At 43.2% G+C, this 21,925-nt stretch overlaps 1 long non-coding RNA gene across 1 annotated transcript in view; it reads left to right on the top strand.

The window, feature by feature from the left end:
* Positions 1-12,258: 12,258 nt before the first annotated feature.
* LOC143839079 (uncharacterized) overlaps positions 12,259-21,925 on the top strand; it is a 36,803-nt gene continuing 27,136 nt past the window's right edge. The window contains exons 1-2 of the long non-coding RNA XR_013231590.1: positions 12,259-12,326; positions 16,113-16,160. This is a non-coding gene — a long non-coding RNA (uncharacterized LOC143839079). The remainder of the gene's footprint in view (positions 12,327-16,112; positions 16,161-21,925) is intronic.

Genomic DNA, 21,925 nt, shown 5'->3' with positions numbered 1-21,925 from the left:
AGTTCATGGAAAATTTGTCTCAGTTGCTTTGCCATGAATTTGACATTGGGAAGCACGAACTTGCCAAAATTTGTCATGAACTTTAGTTTATGTGCCAGTTCATGCCCACACGAACACTAAGTATGGCGGTGATGCTTTGTATTATTGGTGCTTTGATGGCGTGGGGGCAACAGTGGGAGGGTTTCTGGAGTTCTGGCCCCACTGGTGGACCCCCTGATAGCACCTGAGTTTTAACCACTGTATGACACAGAGTGTTAGACTGGATGGGTCATTGGGCTGATCCAACATGACTTATCTTACATTCTTATGTTCTTACTTTGTGCTGCCTCATAGATTGTGTTTGGAAAAGTCTATAGAAAGAACATCTAACTTTCATCAGAGGCAACTAAATATGAACTATACACATGTCTTTTAACATATTTAATGCAGCCTGAGAATTTTTCTTTTAGTCATGTTCCTGTGTAACAAAGAAAATGGCAATTTTTGAAAATGGAGTTTCATGTATTTACTGGGGGATCTTACTGGAAGTGACAAAGAGTAATTCTAGAAAACACTGGAAACTGTGAAAACTCTTTGGTGAAGACATAGAAATACTCTGTCATATTTGGTAAAAACCTCTGGTAAATATATGAGGATATGTTAAAAAAAAAAAAACTAGTCCGTGATGTTGTGCCCTTCCCCTCCAACCCTGCTACTGGTTGCCACATCGTACTATTTGCAGGTCATTGCTCACCCTGTTTTTTAGGAAGTGTTTCCTGTGTTGTCATTGTTGTTGTTTTAGCCCACCACAAAAATGGTCCACGAAAAACATAGGAAAAACTCAAAGACAGAATGAGGAACACTAGCAAATATTTTGTGTAAGGAAGGCAGAAAACCAATGTAGTTAAGAAGCTAATCTAGAGCAGAAACATGGTTTGGAAAGCTAAAGTTATGACCTAGTTGTCTCTCTGTTTTCCCACGGAGATGGTGTAAACACTAACAAAGAGAGGCATCTTCCAATCTCAGTTGGGGTTAGTTTGGATAGGAAGAGTGATTTTTCTTCCTCTGTTGCCAAGGGGAGCTGAATTCAGCCACTTTTGTTACATCTTGTAAGGAGAAGCAGAATTACGATGACTCTTGGCAGGCTGCGAACCCGTGAACTCAATGTAGATGGAAAAATCTGAAAACAAGCATTTTTATGTTTATGCATTTCAGTTCCTTTGCTATTCGCACTTCATGCAAACAATCTGAACTTTCTATGGGTGTGCGGTTGCCCAGGAAAATGCAATGTGAGAGGCAGCAGATTGGAGATACAGTCAACAGCAAGCTCTTTAATTGCAACAGCTACAGGGTCAGAGCCACACACTGAGAAGTTACCACATAATTAAAATGTGAACTGTCCCAAATCATTTTGCATACTTCAGTGTCAATTTAAGGTTATTCTGACATGTTGTTAAAAGTGCTAGCCACAGTGTTGGCACTGAGAACATCTAGAGATTGGTACATGCATGTATTGGCGAGCCGGTTTTACTGGGAACGTGCGGTATATAAATACCTTAATAAATAAAAGAAAAAAAATTACTATGAATGTATCTACAATTGAACTCGTTTTCCTAATTTCAAAAGTATTGTGTTTTTAAAAAAGTGTGCACAACAACTCCATAATCGGTCATGACAAAAATATTGCTATAATACAGAACGGAGGTTTTGCTCTCTGTGATGTTGTTAATAATATTAAAAAAACCCCTCATAGTGTCATTGACCTTTGAAGACCAAAGATGGGTGAAATAGAAGCACTTATCTTCTTTCTTCTAAGCCACTAACAACAGCATGGTTCACTATCAAAACTGTGAAGTTGAAGCCCCCCCCGCCCAAATCATGGAAGGAAACAAGGTACTTCCAGGAACCTCCTTTGATATGTCAAAGGAGACCTAGGAGGCTGAATCAGTACTCTTACTCTGTGATACTGCCTTGGTTTCTGACTGAGTTAGACTATGAGCCCTCTACCCTAGAGCCCACTAAAACACCTGAGGTGACCCCTCAGCATCTAGATGACCCCTCAAATCCCACAAAGCCCTGAAACAGCTCAATCCCATTGGAGTATGCTATGCACTACTGTAACTAGGCTTTACCTTTAAGAGCCAGTAGCCTACTCCTGGAAGGGTGGGTATTGTATATACCTCCATGGAGTTTACCTTCAGCCTTTGCTGGAATGATATCCATAATATGGTATTCCTCCAGACGAGACTACTAGCACCTTACCCTCCTCTGGTTTGTTTGGCCCCAATGATCCATGCAACAGTCACCTTTAGACTGGATTTCTGTATCTCACTCTATGCTGGCCTACTCTTGTCCTTGACCCCATTTTGCTGGGGCAAAATGAAGCTGCTGGAGTCCTCACTGGTACATCTTGAAGGGCCCGTATCCAGCTGGTACTGAGGCAGCTGAAGTGGTTGCCGGGTAAGGCCTGGATCAGGTTCACAGACTTGGTGCTGATCTTCAAGGCCATTCATGGCTTGGGACCTGACTATTTGAGTGATCACTTGTCTCCTTATGCCTCCCTACAAGGTGCTTCACTTGGCTGGTGCTAATCTATTAGAGGACCCTGGCCCTACAGAAATATACCTGGCCTTGATCAAGGCCAGAGCCTTTTCAGTCCTGGCCCCGACCTGGTGGAATGAGCTCCGAGGAGGGCCCTGATGGAGCTGTCAAAGTTCCACAGGGCCTGTAAAACAGGGCTCTTATACCAGGTCTTTGGATGAATCCAGGACTAAGATCTATGGGCTCCTCTCAGGGTATGCACTACCATCAAGCAAACCCCCCCCCACTGTGAATGGCTGTTGGAAGGGGAGGGATTAGGGCAGCTAGCTTGGTTTGGTTGTGTTTTGGTTTTATGGAGTAGGGGGAGGGGTTAATTACTTGAGTCTATGGAGAGAAGCGGGCTAAAAATCAAATAAACAAACAAACAAACAAACAAACAAACAAATAAATACATAAATAAATAAATATTGTGCTCCAGCTATTTGACTCCCACCTTGATCAGCACACATGTACCTAAAATGGCCACACAGAGACGGACTTAACCCCAAAACTCCAGCTGGGGCCAGTTTGGTGTAATGGTAAGGAGTGCGAACTTCTAATCTGGCATGCCGGGTTCGATTCTGCACTCCCCCACATGCAGCCAGTTGGGTGACCTTGGGCTTGCCACAGCACTGATAAAACTGTTCTGACCGAGCAGTGATATCAGGGCTCTCTCAGCCTCACCCACCTCACAGGTGTCTGTTGTGGGGAGAGGAAAGGGAAGGTGACTGTAAGCTGCTTTGAGCCTCTTTCGGGTAAAGAAAAATGGCATATAAGAACCTTCTTCCTCTCCTATGACCTTCTCTAACATCCCTGGTACAGATCTTTATAGTCTGGATATTAGTTGTAATTCCAGTTCTCCAAGTCCTACCTGGAAATTGGCTGCTTCAGGACTATAAATATTCCTTGAGATTTGGATTGGGATCTCAAAAGGGACTGGAGATGAGTGGGGATGGTGGAGACAAGAGTAGCCTGAAGGCTGAGGTGGGGGCTGAGTAGCATGGGTGTGTCCCGCCTGAGCAATGGGCTTAACAGCAACAGTTTTCTAGAGCCTGTTGTATTTTTTCTGTGCAATGGACTTTATTGCTAGTGTTCTTCTAAGAGTGGTACATTGTCTTTTTCCAGTGCCATCCTTAACAATGCCTACTGTACTTCCGGATTCACTTCTGTTCATGATAGAATTTCCATTACTTTTACAAATGCTGTATGTGCCAATAATTTGAATGTGTCCTATCCTATCAGTGTAGTTTCTTGCACTCAATTCCTCAGAATATTAGTTGGACTTCTCTTTTAGGAAGTAGTTATCATTGCTTTGAGCATACTCAGTTGCTAAATTGATTGCAAGTTATACAAGTTGGAGATATTCAGACTTGGTAATCAATAACTTGTCTCACCCATCTTCACATCTCCCAAAGGCCAGGCTTACCAGGAAAGATCATAAGGGATGGACTATTTCCTTGTCACCCCCCCCCAATCTCCCAAAGAACAGGCCAGGCAGGGAAGGCTGTGTGGTGGTGGTGGAGTGCTGGGTCCTTCCCACCCCCACATCTCCTAAGGCTGGGCCAGGCTGGGTAGGGAAGGCCATGGGAGTGAGCTTCCTCCTTCCCACCCACCTCCCACATCTCCTAAAGGCTAGTCCAGGCAGGGAAGGTTGTGAGGGGCTGCCTCCTTCCCACCCTCCACATCTCCCAGAGGACAGTCAGGGTGGGGAAGGCAGCTGGATCCCCCCCAGCCCCAGTGAGGAGAGGGAGGGTGGGGGAAAGCAAAGAGCACTCTGATGGCCAGCTGTAGGGACATAGGGAGGTGTTGTGAGCCCAGATCCTGCTAGGGAGGACTCTTCAGAGGACAAGCCTTGCCAGGAGCTCCCAGCTTCACCCAAGCTTCATAGAATCATAGAATCATAGAGTTGGAAGGGGCCATACAGGCCATCTAGTCCAACCCCCTGCTCAACGCAGGATCAGCCCAAAGCATCCTAAAGCATCCAAGAAAAGTGTGTATCCAACCTTTGCTTGAAGATTGCCAGTGAGGGGGAGCTCACCACCTACTTAGGCAGCCTATTCCACTGCTGAACTACTCTGACTGTGAAAATTTTTTTCCTGATATCTAGCCTATATCGTTGTACTTGTAGTTTAAACCCATTACTGTGCATCCTTTCCTCTGCAACCAACGGGAACAGCATCCTGCCCTCCTCCAAATGACAACCTTTCAAATACTTAAAGATGGCTATCATGTCCCCTCTCAACCTCCTTTTCTCCAGGCTGAACATTCCCAAGTCCCTCAACCTATCTTCATAGGGCTTGGTCCCTTGGCCCCAGATCATCCTCGTCGCTCTCCTCTGTACCCTTTCAATTTTATCTACGTCCTTCTTGAAGTGAGGCCTCCAGAACTGCACACAGTACTCCAGGTGTGGTCTGACCAGTGCCATATACAATAGGACTATGACATCTTGTGATTTTGATGTGATGCCCCTGTTGATACAGCCCAAAATGGCATTTGCCTTTTTTACCGCTGCATCACACTGCCTGCTCATGTTTAGTTTACAATCCACAAGTACCCCAAGGTCTCGTTCACACACAGTGTTACCTAGAAGCGTATCCCCCATCCAGTAGGCATGCTTTTCATTTTTCTGACCCAGATGTAGAACTTTACACTTATCTTTATTAAATTGCATCTTGTTCTCATTTGCCCATTTTTCCATTGTGTTCAGATCTCGTTGAACTCTGTCTCTATCTTATGGAGTATTTGCCAGTCCTCCCAATTTGGTGTCGTCTGCAAACTTGATGAGTAGTCCTTCCACCCCCTCATCTAGAGCATTAATAAATATGTTAAAAAGTAGCGGACCGAGCACCAAGCCCTGAGGTACCCCACTACTCTAACCAATTTCCTATCCACCTAACTATCTGAAAATCCAGATTGCAGTCCTTCAATTTATCCATCAGAACATCATGGGGAACCTTATCAAAAGCTTTACTAAAATCCAAGTAAACGACATCAACCGTATTTCCACGATCCAGCAAACCTGTCACTTGGTCAAAAAAGGAAACCAGGTTGGTCTGACAGGACCTGTTGGAGACAAATCCATGCTGATTGGATGAGAGCATAGTCCAACCAGATTTTCAACAGGCAGAGAGCTCTGACCAGCATGAGGGAATGGAGCTGCAGACAAACCATGTCTTGGATTCCAAAGTTGTTGCAGGAGCTCCTCATTCCTCTGCCTAGCCTCCAGCTGCAGCTCCCTACCTTGTCAGCCCATTTGGCTCACCTGAGTTAACCTGAGCCAATTAAGCAATGTCAGCTAAGTGCTGAAAGACAGCTCCAGTCTAAACGGTACCATGCCATGTTAACAAGATAGTTGCTGATTGCAGAAGACTGTGAGTCATCACAGAGTAAGGACTGAGAGGCTTATAACAAACTATATTGAGGCTGGGAGGCCTGGGCTATGGACACTACCTGTAACCTGCTTCTTCTACTGATGCCCTTGGACTTCCTGAAGGAACCCTTGACTCACTGGACTGAGTTAATTGCTTTCTATATGTTCCTTGGCATTCTGTTTTTAAAATACTGACTCTCTCTGCCCCCCCCCTAGCAGCTTGTCTGTGCTGAAACCTGAGACCAACACAGGAGGCAAAGGTAGCAGCTAGCATCCCTCCTTTGCCTGGGGGAGATGGAATTTGGGAAGAGTCTCGGTCTGGAGCAACTTACCAGCAGAAGTGCCTTTCAGAGAGGCCAGTACCTTTTCCACTTGGCAAGCAATTGGAAGAGGAAGAAGATAGATAAGCCCCATGATTGGCCTTCATTGGCAGAGTGCTCTCTCCCTATTGGCAGGAAACCCCCAGGAAGGACAAATCAGGTAAGGAGTGAATTTTCTGCATGCAATTGGAATTATTTGGCCCTCAATGGCAGAGTGCAATTTGAGCTGATTGGCCCTCATGGTAGAGTGCTCTCTCCCTATTGGTGGCAAGCCCTCAGGGAGGGCCAATCAGGTAGTAAGGGAGTTGGCTGCATGCAATTTGAACTGATTGGTCCTCATTGGCAGACTGCAGTTTGAACTGATTGGCCCTTATTGGCAGAGTGCTTTTTCCCTATTGGCAGCACACTCCTCAGGTAAGGAGTGAGTTGTCTGCATGCAACTACAACTTTATAATGTTTACTCATAGTGGTGATGAGGGTTGCCCTTCTGTATCAGACCAGTGGTCCTTCTAGTCCAGCATCCTGTCTCACATAATGGCCAACCAGGTACAACAACAGGACATAGAGGCCAAGGCCTTCCCACCTTAAAGCCATCTTTGCCTTAGCAGTGAAGGGCATATTTCTTTTTGAGTGTCCTAAAACTACTGTACCTCAGCATCACTGTGTGTCCTCAAGTTCCAGTCCTTTGGGAAAGCAGAAGTCTTGTTTGTCAACTGTATGCACCCCAGGCATAATTTGATAAAGCTCTATCATGTCCCCCTTTAGTTGTCCCTGATCTTAACTGAAGGAACTCCAACATCCCAAGCATCCTGGTTGCCTTTGTACTTTTTCCAGCTCTGCAATGTCCATTTTGAGATACAGTGACCAGAACTGTATACAGTATTCCAAATGAGACTGCATCATAGATCTACCCAGGGTCATCATAATATCAGTCATTCTATGCTCAGTCACTTTCCTAATAATCCGTAACATAAAGGTAACGGTAAAGGTATCCCCTGTGCATGCACCAAGTCATGTCTGACCCTTAGGGTGATGCCCCCTAGCGTTTTTATGGCAGACTCAATACAGGGTGGCCTTGCCATTCCCTAACATAGAGGATGCCTTTTTCACCAATGAGGCACACTGGGGTGAATCTTTCATTGAGCTATCCACCACAGCCCCAAGATCTTTTCCCCTTCTAAGTCATAGCAAATGCAGTCGGTACTGCCGTGGATGTCGCCATGTTCCTGTACCCCGTCCCCTCACCTTGACTTGTTAGCTGTTCAGGCCAACAGGAGGGCCAGGGCCCCTGTACCACATCCCCACCACTGGTGGTGGTGGATGTATAAGGTCCTGATACTCTTCCCTCCCCTTCCAACCTGCCTTCACGGAACAAAGTTACAGTTCCTCCCCTCCACATATTTTGGGTATGCCTGTAAAAGACTTCTCTCCTTCCTACTGCTCTGTGAAAACTCCTTTAAAATTATTTAAAAATATGGTGATGACCTTTCACACCCACCATGGTGCTCTCTCTCTCTCTCTCTCTCTCTCCTTCCATCTCTCTCCCTCTCCATGATCTTTTGAATTGAAAGGTGGAGTGTGCAGGTAGACTTCCTGGCACTCTGCAGAGCGGAGCCATGTGAATCCTTTTAAAAGGAGTTTTGTGGGTGAGGGCAGCCAGTGGAACTGACACTGGGAAAGGGTAGTTAAAGGGAGGGGAAAGCTCACCAGGATGACTTGAGTTTTCCCAAACACATGGCCCAGGTCTAACATATGCCCTGTTCTAGCCTGGAGCAAAAAAAGGGAACGTGGATTTCTCTGCATTCCCCTACAACTGTGGGCCTGAGTCGCATCAGGCCTGGGACCACCCCTGCCTGGGCCTGATAAGTGGAGAGGGCAGCCAAATCCCTCTTGTGGAAGTGGTCCGAGGGAGGCTAGTCAAGTTAATCATGATCAAATGGCCTACTGTGTTAAAGATAGCAGCCAGCTCCAATAGGACCCACATATTGCTCTCCTTTGCCATCCTACCTTCAGTGTTTACTGTATAACCCTGGCTGCTTACACTTTCAACCCTTTGGGCTGACTTGTCCCAAACTGGAGTCTCCCCAACTTCTGTTCACTTTCCCTAATCTTCATGGGATTTTAAAAACATTGTTCTGTTTTTTGATATTAAATTCCTTTTGGTTGAAATGAAGCACATCTCTTTTGTATAGGTTTGGCTTGTCCCAGAAAGTCCCCCAATGGCTAAAAAAAGCAAAACAAAACACACACACCTTTCCTCCATTACCACTTCCTCATGCACAAGTTAAGATCCCTCATCCGTTCCTGTGTAGCTGTCTCTGTACTTAGAACTGGTAACAGTTCTGAGAATTCTGCCTTTGAGGTTTTGGTCTTTAACTTTCTGGCCAGTAATGTACGTTTTTCCAGGACCCCACAAATACATTTCCCATTCTCATGAGTGCCAACATGCACCATGATTGCTGACTCTTCCCCACCGCTATCTATCAACCTATCTAGACAGTGTGTGGTATCTACAACAATTGATCCAAGAAGCCAAGTCATCATTGGGTAAGAATGCCTCTTTCTCTATTCTCCCTCATCTCACTATTCTCTCCATCTCACATCCAAAAGCAATTCAGCTTATTATTAAAAAACCACTCTTGAGCAGACAAGCAAGTTAGTTGCCTCACTCCCAGACCATCTGCAAAGCATTCAAACAAGCAGATCTTTTGTTATCTAATATTTCTCATTAAACTCCACAGATTGACAGGTTGGAGCCTGAATTGGCAAGTTAGGCAACTCGGCAGCCACTCGATGAATCATGATGCCAAGTCCCTTGTTTGTTTGCTTATTCTGAAATCAGACCATGTTTATTCTGTACCCCTTTTCCAGCTCTGATAGATAACTAATTGTTGGCAGATGTGGCAAATATCTGGGGCCAAGATATATTTGTTTGCATAGTTCAGCCTTTGCCAGTATCAGGCCGTTGCAGCTGGTTTTTATCAGGGTCCTGTGTACACTAGACAGTCCACCTGGCAAAACAAGATTCACTCCTGTGACCTTCCCCTAAAAAGCTTTCAATAGGGGCGTTCTGCTTAAGTAATGCTGGAAATAAATGCTGAAAACACCTAATTAAATTAACAAATTGCCATGAAATGTTAATTTCCGTTTATGTATGCAGAAAGGGCCCCATAGTTCGCATACAGGGATGCTCCAGCTTTGTTTGTTAACTTTGATTTAAAACCTATAGCGCACAATGGGGACATTAATTTCCCATGACAAGCTCTTTTTGTTCTGTGCCATGTAACTGGCAAAAAAGTTTTAATAATGATGCTTGGAATATACCGAGAAGTTTTGGAGGGAGGCATCTAATGTTTTAAATCAAATGGACTAGGATAGTGGCAAGTAGTATCAGTCTGGTTTGAGCAACAGTGCAGGTTTTCAGGTGGGTTTTATTACTTCCTTTATCGTTACAAACAAGAATGACTATTTCATTCCCCAGAAGACTTTAAATAAAATGATGTAAGTTTGGGTTTCTAAAGCCACTGACTGTTCAGACACCAAGAGCTGGCAATGTAGTCTGTCCAGTGTCACTTGCTTGAAAAATACTTTACTGGTGCAAAGAGGCAATGAATGGAAGTGACTGGTCAATTTGGTGACTCAGATGACTTTGATTGTGGGAGATATTGCTTTTTCTCTGGGAAATGATATTATTTAAAAAGAACAACAACAACAAAACGATGTAAAAGCAACCTCAGGTTTCAACAACCAAGCAAGTATTCTGCACATGCAAATCTTATTAACAGTGTGTTATGCTTGAGGGGAAAGCATTAAAGGGATACAATCAGGAGCTCACCTTGAGAAAAACTGGGGGAGTTTCAAAAGTGATCATTTCTGCACAAGGAATACGTTCCTGGACAGGCTTCAATTGTTGGTGGCTTTTAGAGCCCCCTCCACATGATGTTGCCTGCATCCTGAGGCTGTACAGTAGCTGGGTCATGATTTGGACATTTTTAACTCACAGTTATGGGAATGGTCAAAACTGGATTTACCACCCTAAATCGCACGTCCCATTGGTGAGCAACCAGTGAGCAACCAGAGATAAGACCATATGGAGGGGGAAACACACCATAGTCTCAGCAGCTTTGTCCCACCCTCACACCCACCCTTCCCTCTCCACTTCCTGCTCTGAGAATTTTTTTAAAATGCTGCGGTCCGTGTTGCAGCACGACTGCAAACCTACATTATCAAATGTAAAATATTTAAAGTGTCCACAGTGTTTTTGGGATCAGACAGGCAAAACACAACGCCTTTTCTGTTTTCTGGAGGTGGGGAATGAGCTGGGAAAGGGGGGGGGTTGATTGGGCTGCTTTCTCCTGATCATACCTTGTTTTAAAGCCAACCATTTACACAAAATGTCTTTTTGGGCTTCGATTACCTGTCTAGCCTTCTAACAACTGGGGCAGGCAAAAATAGCCCCATTTGCATTTTTTGGAGGTGGGGTATGAGCTGGGGAAAAGATCTGGCAGCCTTCTTCTGATCTTACAGGGATCTGATTACTGTTTTAAAGCGAACCATTAGCTCAAAATGTCTTTTTAGACTTCAGGGACCATGATCAGCATCTCAGAAATCCACCCAGACAGAAATAAAATGCAAAATAACACAAATTCCGGGGTGGGGGGCATGCTGTATCATTCTGGCATTTCTCCATAGCAAAATGGAAGTGTCTTTAAAAAATTGGGGGGGGGCTGGAGGGGGAGAGAAAGTTTCAGTCCACGAGAAAACTGCTGTGCTGTGATTAGTGGCTTGCTGTGATTGTCAAGTCAAGGAGTGAAGGGAGAAATTCCTCTTGTTTTCCCTTGCAGCTTCATCAGGAGACAAGCCATGAAGGGGCAGAGGGAAAACTTGGGAGAGGTCTCCCCATGAGGGGGGGTGCAAACAAGGGATTTACCATTCCACGTTGGCAAGTAGGAAGCCACTCACATTTTATCCCTCCATATGGAAATGATCAGGGCCATTCTGCACCTCTAAAAATATAGCTTTAACCAACCACAATTTCTTAACGCTATTAAAAAAAATGCACCTCCCCGCCATTTCTCACCTTCTCACTCTCTTGCTTTCTTTTCTGGCTTTCTGATGCTTCCAGGCACTCTGCACAGCTAATTAAAATGGCTGCAAAGAGGGAATCACAATACCAGTGGGTCTCCCCCTGCCTGTCAATCATGGCAGCCAGCCTATCAGCTTTCTCCTAGCTTTAAAGGGAAAGTGACTTCTCCATTGCTATGCCTATTCATATAATCATAGATGCATAGTGCATAGTTTAATGCCAGCCCATTTTGAAAGTTTGACACTTGAACAGAAGTAATTTTTTCTCCGATTTTTTTTGGGGGGAGGGGGGTTGAGAGGCATGCTTTGTGTGCTAACTGGTGGGTGGGATTTATTCATTTATTGATCTTCCTCTGTGGACCAAAGTGTGTTCATTGCTCCAGGCAGCTTGCTACCAAAAAAAAAAAAAAGCCCTGTTCCAGAGAGAAGGGAAAGGAAGGTGGGCACGAGGGTGGGCACTGGTGTCAGATATCACTCTACTTCTGGCCCCTTTGGTTATGCACAGCCATTTTGCTAGTGGTTGCTGTCCTCCCGCTCACACAATATAGTTGGGGGAATCAACTTTATGCAATTCCTGAACTACCACTTTAAAATGCAGACTGTAGCTGCTGGTTTGCTTCTGGAACACTGGATGCTGATGACATCATGTAAAACATTTTTTTAAAGTATCTGCAAGAGGTAACCCTTTCACTACATTTTCTGGGTGCGGAATGGCCCTCAGCGTATTTACTTGGTGAAGTTGTTGTGAAGTACATTACACTTACAAACATTCTACACATGATGTATGTCTGAGAATCATTCTTGTGTTCTGTTTCTTTGCATACTTGCATACAGGCACTCTGAATACTGGAGGGAGGAGTGGTGTATACTGGGATAATTCTAGCTGTTATTTTTGTCAGTTAGTGTCAAAGTCAGTTAACAAGATCTTCTTCAGGCAGGCAGGCAGTTCCTGTGCTTGTATGTCATGTCTTTGAGACAGAGTCAGTGTCTCAGTAAGTTACTGTAACAAAAAGAAGTGTGTTATGAACAAAGTTTACCTCAGTAAGAATGTGTGAGATTGAATCTATGTTTGTTATTACAATTTTACCAACTGAGGTCAAAAGAAAAGCCTGTCAGCTGTACAAAAACCATTTTTGTGTGTGTTAACTGTGAATATAAGTAAGGAAATGTGTTGAACAGTTTCTCAAAGAAAGTGGAATGATTATTTCAAGAAAGGTGAGACAAGCTGATCTTACCTGACATAGCAACATTCTCTCAAAACTAAACTTCTCTATTTACTCAGACTGGGATCCAGTGAAATTTAAGAGCTATCACACAGCTTATTCTCATATTCAAATCATGAACCCAGCCCAAAATTCAATTTTTACAACTTGATTTGAATTTGGAATGTTACTGAAACTTGGAAGTTCAAGTTTATTTCAATGCTTAGCTGTACTCAGGTTTAAATAGCGAGCATCCTTTTTTCACACCCTAGTAACAGAATTCAGTAATGATATTGCCATCAGTATGTAAAAAAAAAACAATTAAAAAAAACACTCAGGGTGGTTTGCCATTGCTTGCATTGACATAGCAACCCTGGACTTCTTTGGTGATTTTCCATTCAAGTACTTCTGAGGGCTGTGTGTGTGTGCGTGCGTGTGTGCGTATACATATACATACACATACACATACACACACATACACATACACATACACACACACAAACACACACACACACAAACACACAAACACACACAAACACACACACAAACATATATATATATATATATTACATTAGGTATTTTTGACCCATGAAAAACAATGTGTTAATTAACTAATTTAAAAGGTTTGTATCCTGACATCTTCCCAGACATAAGCTGAAAGAGCTGCATCAATAATATAAAAACAAAACACAGTTTAAATGCAGCCCAAAGACTTTACTTTCCATCAAAAGCCCTCCTTGTGGGCTGCATTTTAGAGCATCCCTGTATGTGAACTATGGGACATTGTTTTGTATGTATAAATGGAAACTAACATTTCATGACAATTTGTTAATTTAATTAGTTTTCACCCATTTTTATTTCCAGCATTACTGCACAACAACAAACCATATCACACACCTTTCAAAAGGAAATGAATGAAGATGCACTCCTCTCTTCTCTACCGGAACAAATTTCCATGGGGAAAAGCTATCTAAAGAGTGTAACCAGCACACAGGCATATAAGAGCAACATTCTTGAGAGATGGTAAAAATTTGAATTTAGGGCGTTTCTGACATGATTTCTTTTGGAAATAAATTTAATCTACAGAAAAAGAATGGCTCAACAAATTGGTGGTTCGCTTTATTAAAAGAACAGCTGGAGAGATGTTAAAATCTGAAATTTCAATGTAATACATTTTTTACTGAAGCATATTAGGGATACCCATATCACTAGCTATTTTAGCATGATCCATCCATTTCTTTCCCCTGTCTCACCACAAGCATTTACTTTTATTTCATCACATTTTGGTTGATCCCACCATATGCATCTCATTCAGGCCAGAACTTGATAAGATCGCCTAGATTTATTTATTTTCTGTTCTACAGCTGAGGTGGTCTTCATATGTGCACTAATAATGTTTACATTTATAAAATGGAAGGCAGACATTTTGTTGGGGTGAAGGATCGCAAGGTCAACAAAACATAGAGATTAGATCGTCTACCTAAGCAGATTGCAATGCAGTGAAACTTCAGAGACAGAGATTTGTATCCTTTTCATTTTGCAGTCAGAGGCCAAGATGTTACCTCAGTGACCAATTGCCTACCTTTGGATTCCTGTCTCATTTCAGCCAACAGTATGGCCACATATATTAGTTCAGTTTATCTGATACTTACTTAAGATATCTACTAAAGTTATGATCCTAGTAAATCAGCATCATAAGTAAGTAATGCTACATGATGGCTTAAAGCAGTGTTTCTCAGATTTTCTACTTTCAGAACATAATTTCATCCATTGAGGTAACTCAGCTTGCCTACTATGGAACCCCAGTATACCACATAGAATGTTAGGGCATAGTCTACAGCATGTAGTCATTTCATGGGGAGTTGTGGCGAGGCTTATGCAGCCTCATTGTGTTTTCACTTGATATGAGACATGACATAAAGCAACACATATAACATTTGGATGCAGCTTTACATTGCAAGGGAAGTTTGGCATTGCTGGGCAAGCTATATTTCTGAAAAGTTTATCCTTATAGATCTCATTAAGGAACCCCTTGATTGCTTCTAAGTGAATGGCCCCCTAGAACACAGTATAAGGCAATCCTGAAACAATTACCAGAAATGCTATCAATTTAATAGTGATTGTCTCAATTAAACATATGGTTTAATTGAACTAATTGTACTTAATTGATTGCCTGAATGCCAAATACCCCACTAATTATCATAGCTGTTGTCTGTCAAACCTAAATCTAAAATTAGAATCTGAAGTTGCTGTCTTATTTGTTGTATGAATGCATATATCTTGGCTTAATTCTGGCCCATACTTTGGCTTCACATGACCTCAGGCACTTGGTGAGAGTGGCTCAAAAGAGAGACCTTTCTTGCCTTTCACCATCTGGGTTTTCAATTCCACCTGTGGGTTTCCCCAATGGTCCAAATTGTGTATCCATAATGTGTATATTGTACAGTGTGTGAATTGGCCCTTGAAATTAGTGATGTCATCAAAGGAGGAAAAAAGTAAGCAATGTCAGCATTAGCCCTGGATGATCCTAGTGACAGCAGAAAAAGTACTTCTCAAGCCACATGACTCAGCTACATCTGTCTCTCCTCACTGAATGTAAGGATTACAAAAGAACCTCACTGCACTGAAGACCTTTTAATCCAGCATTCTGTTTGCAATATTGTCCAGGCAGACAAGCTTGCAAGCAGGGAAATAATTCAACACACCTTTCTTGTCAGCCATCTCTAGTATTCAGTGTTATACAACCATTGAATTTGGCAATTCCATTGCTCTATCATAGCTAAAAGCTATTGATAGAGCTATACTTTATCTAATCTTTCTGATTCTTTTTTAAGAAGAAGAGCTGGCTCTTATATGCTACTTATCTCTACCCAAAGGAGTCTCAAAGCGGCTTACAGTCACCTTCCCTTTCCTCTCCCCACAACAGACACCCTGTGAGATAGATTCACAGTTAAGTTGGGTCTGGCAAAGAGTGCTTGCAGTCAAAAGCTCACACCCTGAATAAATCTTTGTTGGTCTTAAAGGTGCTACTGGACTCTGATTTTACCCTGTGGTAGGTGAGGTTGAGAGAGCTCTGATATTACTGCTTAGTCAGAACAGCTTTATCAGTGCTGTGGCAAGCCCAAGGTCAGTCAGCTGGTTGCATGTGGGGGAGTGTGGAATCAAACCCGGCTCGCCAGATTAGAAGTCCGCACTCCTAACCACTACACCAAGGTACACATTTCATGCAAATACTTATAACCAAAGAAGGAATTTCACCAGAGAGTATGAGATCCAGGCTCAACAAAGGGCACTTCCCCAACTACAGTTTACTGGTTAGTTAGAGATCTAATTTGGGACCTTTGAGGTTCGAATTTGCACTTTGCCATGTGGAGCTATTTAAATAAACACATGCATTCCTGAACTTCTTGTCTTGGAAGAAAAGTATGGGGAAAAATAGGATTTCCCCTCAGCAAGTTCTGTTTTAAAGCTGATAGTTAGGAAAATCTGGATCCATGGGAGATAATGCTATGCAATTAGTGATTTGAACCATATCTGTAATTTATTTGATCTGTATGGATGAATTGTCATCTGCAGAGTTCATGGGAGAAAGAGGAGACAAATCATCCTCCAAGTCATCATATTGTGAGTACAACTGTCTTCCCAAAGTATCCCTAGATATAAACAATTAAAAATATTGCCACAAACAGTAGACTCATTATCATGCCAGTTTACAGAACCAGCCCCAAGAATCCATGAAGTGCTGAAATTGGTCTTTCAGAGATCTGTAGCTTCCTCTTCTGTCAAAGAACTACAGTTCCCAGAGTTTCCTGGGAAAGAGGGAATTGCTCTTAAATCTTTTTTTTTTTTTTTTGGCTGTTGTGTGGAGATATCCAGAGGAGCAGGCTCATAAATTGAGAATTCTTCTAGGAATATATTTTAACTCATTCAGCTGTAGTGAAATAAATATTTTGCCAAGGTAAATGGTACAGGCTTCTGAGGAGACAATATAATCTGAGCCTTGATAAAAGAGCCATGTGTTTTCTTAGGGTGAAGTTATCTCATTTCACAGGGCACAGGCTCGATGAAATCCATATGTACTCATATTTTAAATTTCTACATTGCATGTGATGAGCTGAATCCCACAAGGCGCTGACATAAGGTCTTACCAATTCATTTCCCAGTACTGAAGTCAAATCTGGTAGTTGAACAACCAGATGTCTAGGAGTCTAATTCTTCATGTCTGTTATAATTAACTTCTTTTATACATGGGCAGACCTCAAAAAAGTTGTGGTTCTTCCTGTTTTTATATACTTCCTGCATTCCTGCATTGCTTTCTTCACAACTCCATGTAGGTACATCACAACATGTCCTTACCATCTCTAGCATTTATTTACTTTTACCCTATTAGTATTACTAAGGCAGTAGAGTGTTGTAATTAAAGTGCTAGAGTAGACTTGTGATAAACTAGGTTCCAATCTGTTTTCATCACAAAAATTGTTGGACAACTTTGAACTGGTCATTCTCTCTCACATGATCATTGTGAGAATAAAATGGAAAACCATGTATGATATTATGAGTTTATTGTTAAAGGCGGGTAAAAGTTAATAAATAAATAAAATTAAAAAGAGCCCTGCTGAATCAGGCTAATTGTCCATCTAGTCCAGCATCCCATTTCATTTATTTATCATCCTGTGTTATGTTTTTTATATTCCACATTTCTTTCTTTGTGGAATGCTAGGTGACTTAGATAGTTTCCCATCCAGGAACTGAACAAATCCAGACCTGCTTAGCCTCTGGGTGGTGGTTACATCATTAGACTGTAAGAGCAGTAGCCCCAGATCAGCCTAATGGCACACCTAGTACAGGATCCTGTTTCACGCAGTAGGCAACCAGATTCCCCTGGAAAGTCTACAAATAAGGCACAGTGACCAACTGACATTTGGAAGGTTTTTCATTTTTAATTGCCAACAGAGTATTAATTTCAACCCAAGGGAGTTAGACTTAAAATGAGCATTGAAGTAGAGGAAATTTGCATGACAAGCTTGTTGTTTTTACACTTTGTGGCATGACTATATATGACTAAGGCCCAGTAGGATAAAATCTAGTTAATGTAAAGAACATTATTGGGCCTGTTAGTCACTGAACTTTAATGCTGTTTAAATGAATCTTCAAGGGGGTGTGGATTACAAAATCCAAAAATAATATTGCTATATACAGTTAGTATAGTTGGAATTCATACACTTGGGTGGCAGGCATGTCAAAGTAAGATCCAATCATCCTTGATTGTAGTAGACTATTAGAAATGGATGCCCAGTGGGAAGGAGCACATTAACAACATAGGGTCTTTTAAGATATAACACAGCAATATTTGAATTAGAATGTTTTTTACAAATTAGAAAACACCCCTGGTTATTTGAAATACATATTACATATAAATATATGTTATAGGTTCTTTATTATAGCTTACATAGTTTTCTGGTTCCTTTGTTTATTACTCAGCTTTCAAGTTCCTTAGTTTATTACATACTAGATTTAAAGCCCATTTCACCTTCAAATGAAATGGGCGCTAGCAGGCATATCGGAACCCCCCTCCCAACCCCCAGAGGCTCCTGTGGGGTTGTCTGTGTGGACTGGGAGGCAGGCAGAAGACGGGCACGGACCAGGCTGGTGGGGCAGCCTAGTGGGGGCGAACTCACCCTGGGCAGGCTCCTAGCATGTCTTCGTGGGCAGCGGCAGCTTGAAGGAGGAGAGCAGTGGATCGGGCGGAGATTTTGTTCCGGGCTGGCAGCGAGGGCCACGTGCCCCACTGGGGCCGGAGTGGCGTGGCGGGGTAGTGGCAGCGTGAAGGTGAGGAGTGGATCGTGCGGCCATTGTGTCCCCGGGCTGGCAGCAAGGGCTGCATGCAGCGCTGTGGCCAGAGCGGGGTAGCGGCGGCTTGAAGGAGGTCACCAGTGGATAGGGGGGCCATTTTGTCCCAGGCTGGCTGGGAGGGCGGCATGCTGAGCTGGCGGCGGCGCGGCGCGGCGGGGCAGGTCTTGCATGCACGGCAATGTAGAGGCTGGGTGGCGAGGTTTTTGCACGACGGTAGTTTTGGAGTGGCTGGGCGGCAGCCTCGTGGTCTGGGTGGCCATGTTGCACGTGCTGGCTGGGCGCGGTGGTGGCAAAGTAGGCAGAAAGGCTGGTCAGCGTTAAAGGCCCGGCAAAAGTCTGGGAGAGGGCAGGGGACGATGGAAGCGGCGCGTGCGGTGGCTGGCCGCGGCGAAAGGTGGTTGAGAGCGTTGGGGAGGTTGGTGGGTGGTGTCGGCGGCGGCGAAGGGTGACAATGGGGGAAGTGGGCAATTGGGGAAGGACAGTCAGTGGGCGGAGGGAAAGAGCTGTTTCCCGAGCCCAGCGGCGTGTGGCAAGCCTCCTCCCTGCCAGCCATCCGGCTAGGATGGCAGCTCGGGAGGACTGGAGAGTTCTCGGTGCGGCGTTCGGGAGACGGGCCAAGTGGCCAATAGGGAGGCGCGCTTTGCACGCCTCCCAATTGGCCACTTGGCCCTCGATTGCCACTCGGAGTTTTTATCCCAGACAGAGCCCGCCCTAACTCCTCCCCCACGGCACTTACTCAATTATTTAGTCCGCGGCGCCCCGCGCCACGGGACGGTTTAAAGATATTTAGTACATTTTGTTTTTATTATTGAAATATCTTCCAGGGTTCCATTATGGTCAAAATGTTGAAAAAGGCTGGTCTAAGTGAATTTAGAAGGGTGTGGCAACTTAGTATGGCATTGCTGGTGAATTAAAACACCTTTCATGCAGCATCATCTCAACTATATGACCACTTTCTCTAAACCGTATATATATTCTTCTTGTCATTTGCATAAAAAGAGCTGCTTGATTGGATTCAACCAACTTGTTTTCTGGTAAAAACATGAGGCTGGGATTCCCTTTGACTACCAAAAGGGCTCTGCTGAAGGTCAGGAGTCCTGCATATACAAAAGTCATGGAGGGCAGGGGTTGTTGTACGGAGGAAATGAATTGGCTGAGATTGAATGAAAAAGCTGGTTGGATCCAACCCATTACCTTTACATGGCCAATACAGTGTAGTAGTTAACATAGCAAATTAGGACCTCGGAGGCCAAGGTTCAAATCTTGATTCCTCCATGAGCAATGTCACTAAATACCATCTTATTAGCTGTTTCACCTCAGCTCTATACAAAACACAATCTGGATAGGGAACAGGCTACTGTTCTTTTCAGGCTTGTCTGATATCATTGAATTAACTTTAAATAGCATTTCCTAGACCAAGGTTCTACTGCAGATCAATGTGAGCAGCCTGTGAGTATTGATCACTTTCCATGCTTATGAAAATACCACTTACTACTACAGAAACAATACTGAAATGAAGAGGAGTATAAACTAATCTACACTGGGATCAATGGGAAGACTACACAATTTTAAACAAGAACAAAAGAACCTTGTTACTTGAGAATATATTAATTGTTCATAACAGCCCCTGAAAGGAGGCAATATTCATGGCTGGTTATTTAATTGTCAAAAGTTTGCCTTTATTTTCCAGACAAAAATCTTACATTAGTGCACTTTGTTCAGGCAATTTTTTCCACATGAAAAAAAAACTGAAATAGAAAAGTAAAATCTATTTGTGATATTTCTCTTTCTTCCATCATAGGTGACTGGTGTCTCTGGTCTTTCACAGATATTGATTAGTGCATAGTTGGTAGAAAATAACATACATATCTAGCCTTTAATTCCACAACTTTATCTGGTTCCCCACAGAACTACCAGCATCCTAATACCAATACCAATACCTTGTGGCTGCATGTATAAAGAGTGATATACAATTTTAAACTGTTATGTTTTTATATGGGTGGCCTGTAACTTAAATATCACGACCATGAAGGAACATGCTGGTAAGAAATGGCAAGTATAGGAGATCTGGGTAGTATTTCATGAAGCTGCCTTGTACTTAATCAGAATAAGGGCCTTCCATTGGCTTTGATCTGGAAACTGCAGCTGGTACAAAATGCGGCTGCAAGGATCCTCACTAGTACACCTGGGAGGGCCCACATCCAGCTGGAGCTATGACATCTGTACTGGTTACCAGTCTGCTTCCGGGTCAAGTGCAAAGTATTGGTTTTAACCTTTAAGGCTTATCTGTGGGACCACTTATATGTCCATGCCCCATGTAGGGCTCTTCGCTCTGTGGGTATGAATCTATTGGTTGTCCTTGACCAGGGCCACTTCCTTTTTGGCCCTGGCCCCAACCTGGTGGAATGAGCTCCTGGAACAGCTAAGGACCCTGTCGGAATTGTCAGCTTTCCTCAGGGCCTGTAAGACAGAGCTCTTCCACCAGGTGTATGGTTGAGGCCAATACAGGGTCCAAATGTTCGGTGGATCCCCAATGTGTGTGTCAGGTCAGAGCCCTTGGTCCCAGGGAAAGAGCTTTTGATCCATGTGCTGAACAGGGGGTGGAGATTTTTTTGGAATTTCTATCGACTTCCATCTTGTTAATTGTTAATTGCATTAAGGGGTGCTTTTAGGGTTTAACTGTGCTTTTATCATTTTATTGTAAACTGGCACAAGTCAACCGAGAGCAGCGGTATCGAAATCAATCAATCAATATTTGTTCATCAAAGTCAGTACTGTCTACTCAGACTGGCAGCAGCTCTCTAGGGTCTCTGGTAGAGGCCTTTCTCATCACTTGCTGCCTGATCTTTTTTTTAATCTCGTGATGTTGGGGTTTGAACCTAGGACCTTCTGCATACCAGTCAGAGATTCTACCACTGAGCCATGGTATTTAACATAGGTTAATAGTAATGTCAATCAATAACCAACAACTTCCACTGAAAGAATGTAGTCAAACAGCAGTGGTTAGCAAAGTTACTTTGGTAGCAAGATGGTTCCTGTTTCTAACTGGAAACTAAGCATATGCTGCTAGTGTTGGTGATCCAGACGGCCAAATAAATTGGTGGCTCCCCACTTCACAAAAGAGAACCAGTATAAACTAACAGAGTAGCTGTATGACACTCTAGATCCAAGGCATTTCAGGACAATTCTCCTGAATTGTTATACATTTCTTAACTATAGACAGTGTTAGTTATGGTTAGGATGTTTCTGCTATATTTGGTTGGATAGATGGCATTCAGCTTTAGATTTCATTATCTAAGCATTCAAAGAAAATTATGAAGGTCCTGGGCCAATGTCCTGCAGCTGTAGTTAAGGGATTAAAAATGAACAAACTGAAGCTTAGTCCAGGCAAGAATGAGGGGATGGTTGTTGGGAAGGTAGATCGTTCAGCTGCAATCAATCAACTGATTAATAAACTGTTCCTTTATTCATAGTTACTGACCTAACCACAATGATCCACACTACTATAACCTCTAGATTGGAATACAAAACTACTA

Source organism: Paroedura picta, chromosome 5 (assembly GCF_049243985.1).
Source record: "Paroedura picta isolate Pp20150507F chromosome 5, Ppicta_v3.0, whole genome shotgun sequence".
Taxonomy (NCBI): Eukaryota; Metazoa; Chordata; class Lepidosauria; order Squamata; family Gekkonidae; genus Paroedura; species Paroedura picta.
This window is presented reverse-complemented; position numbering and strand designations above follow the sequence as displayed.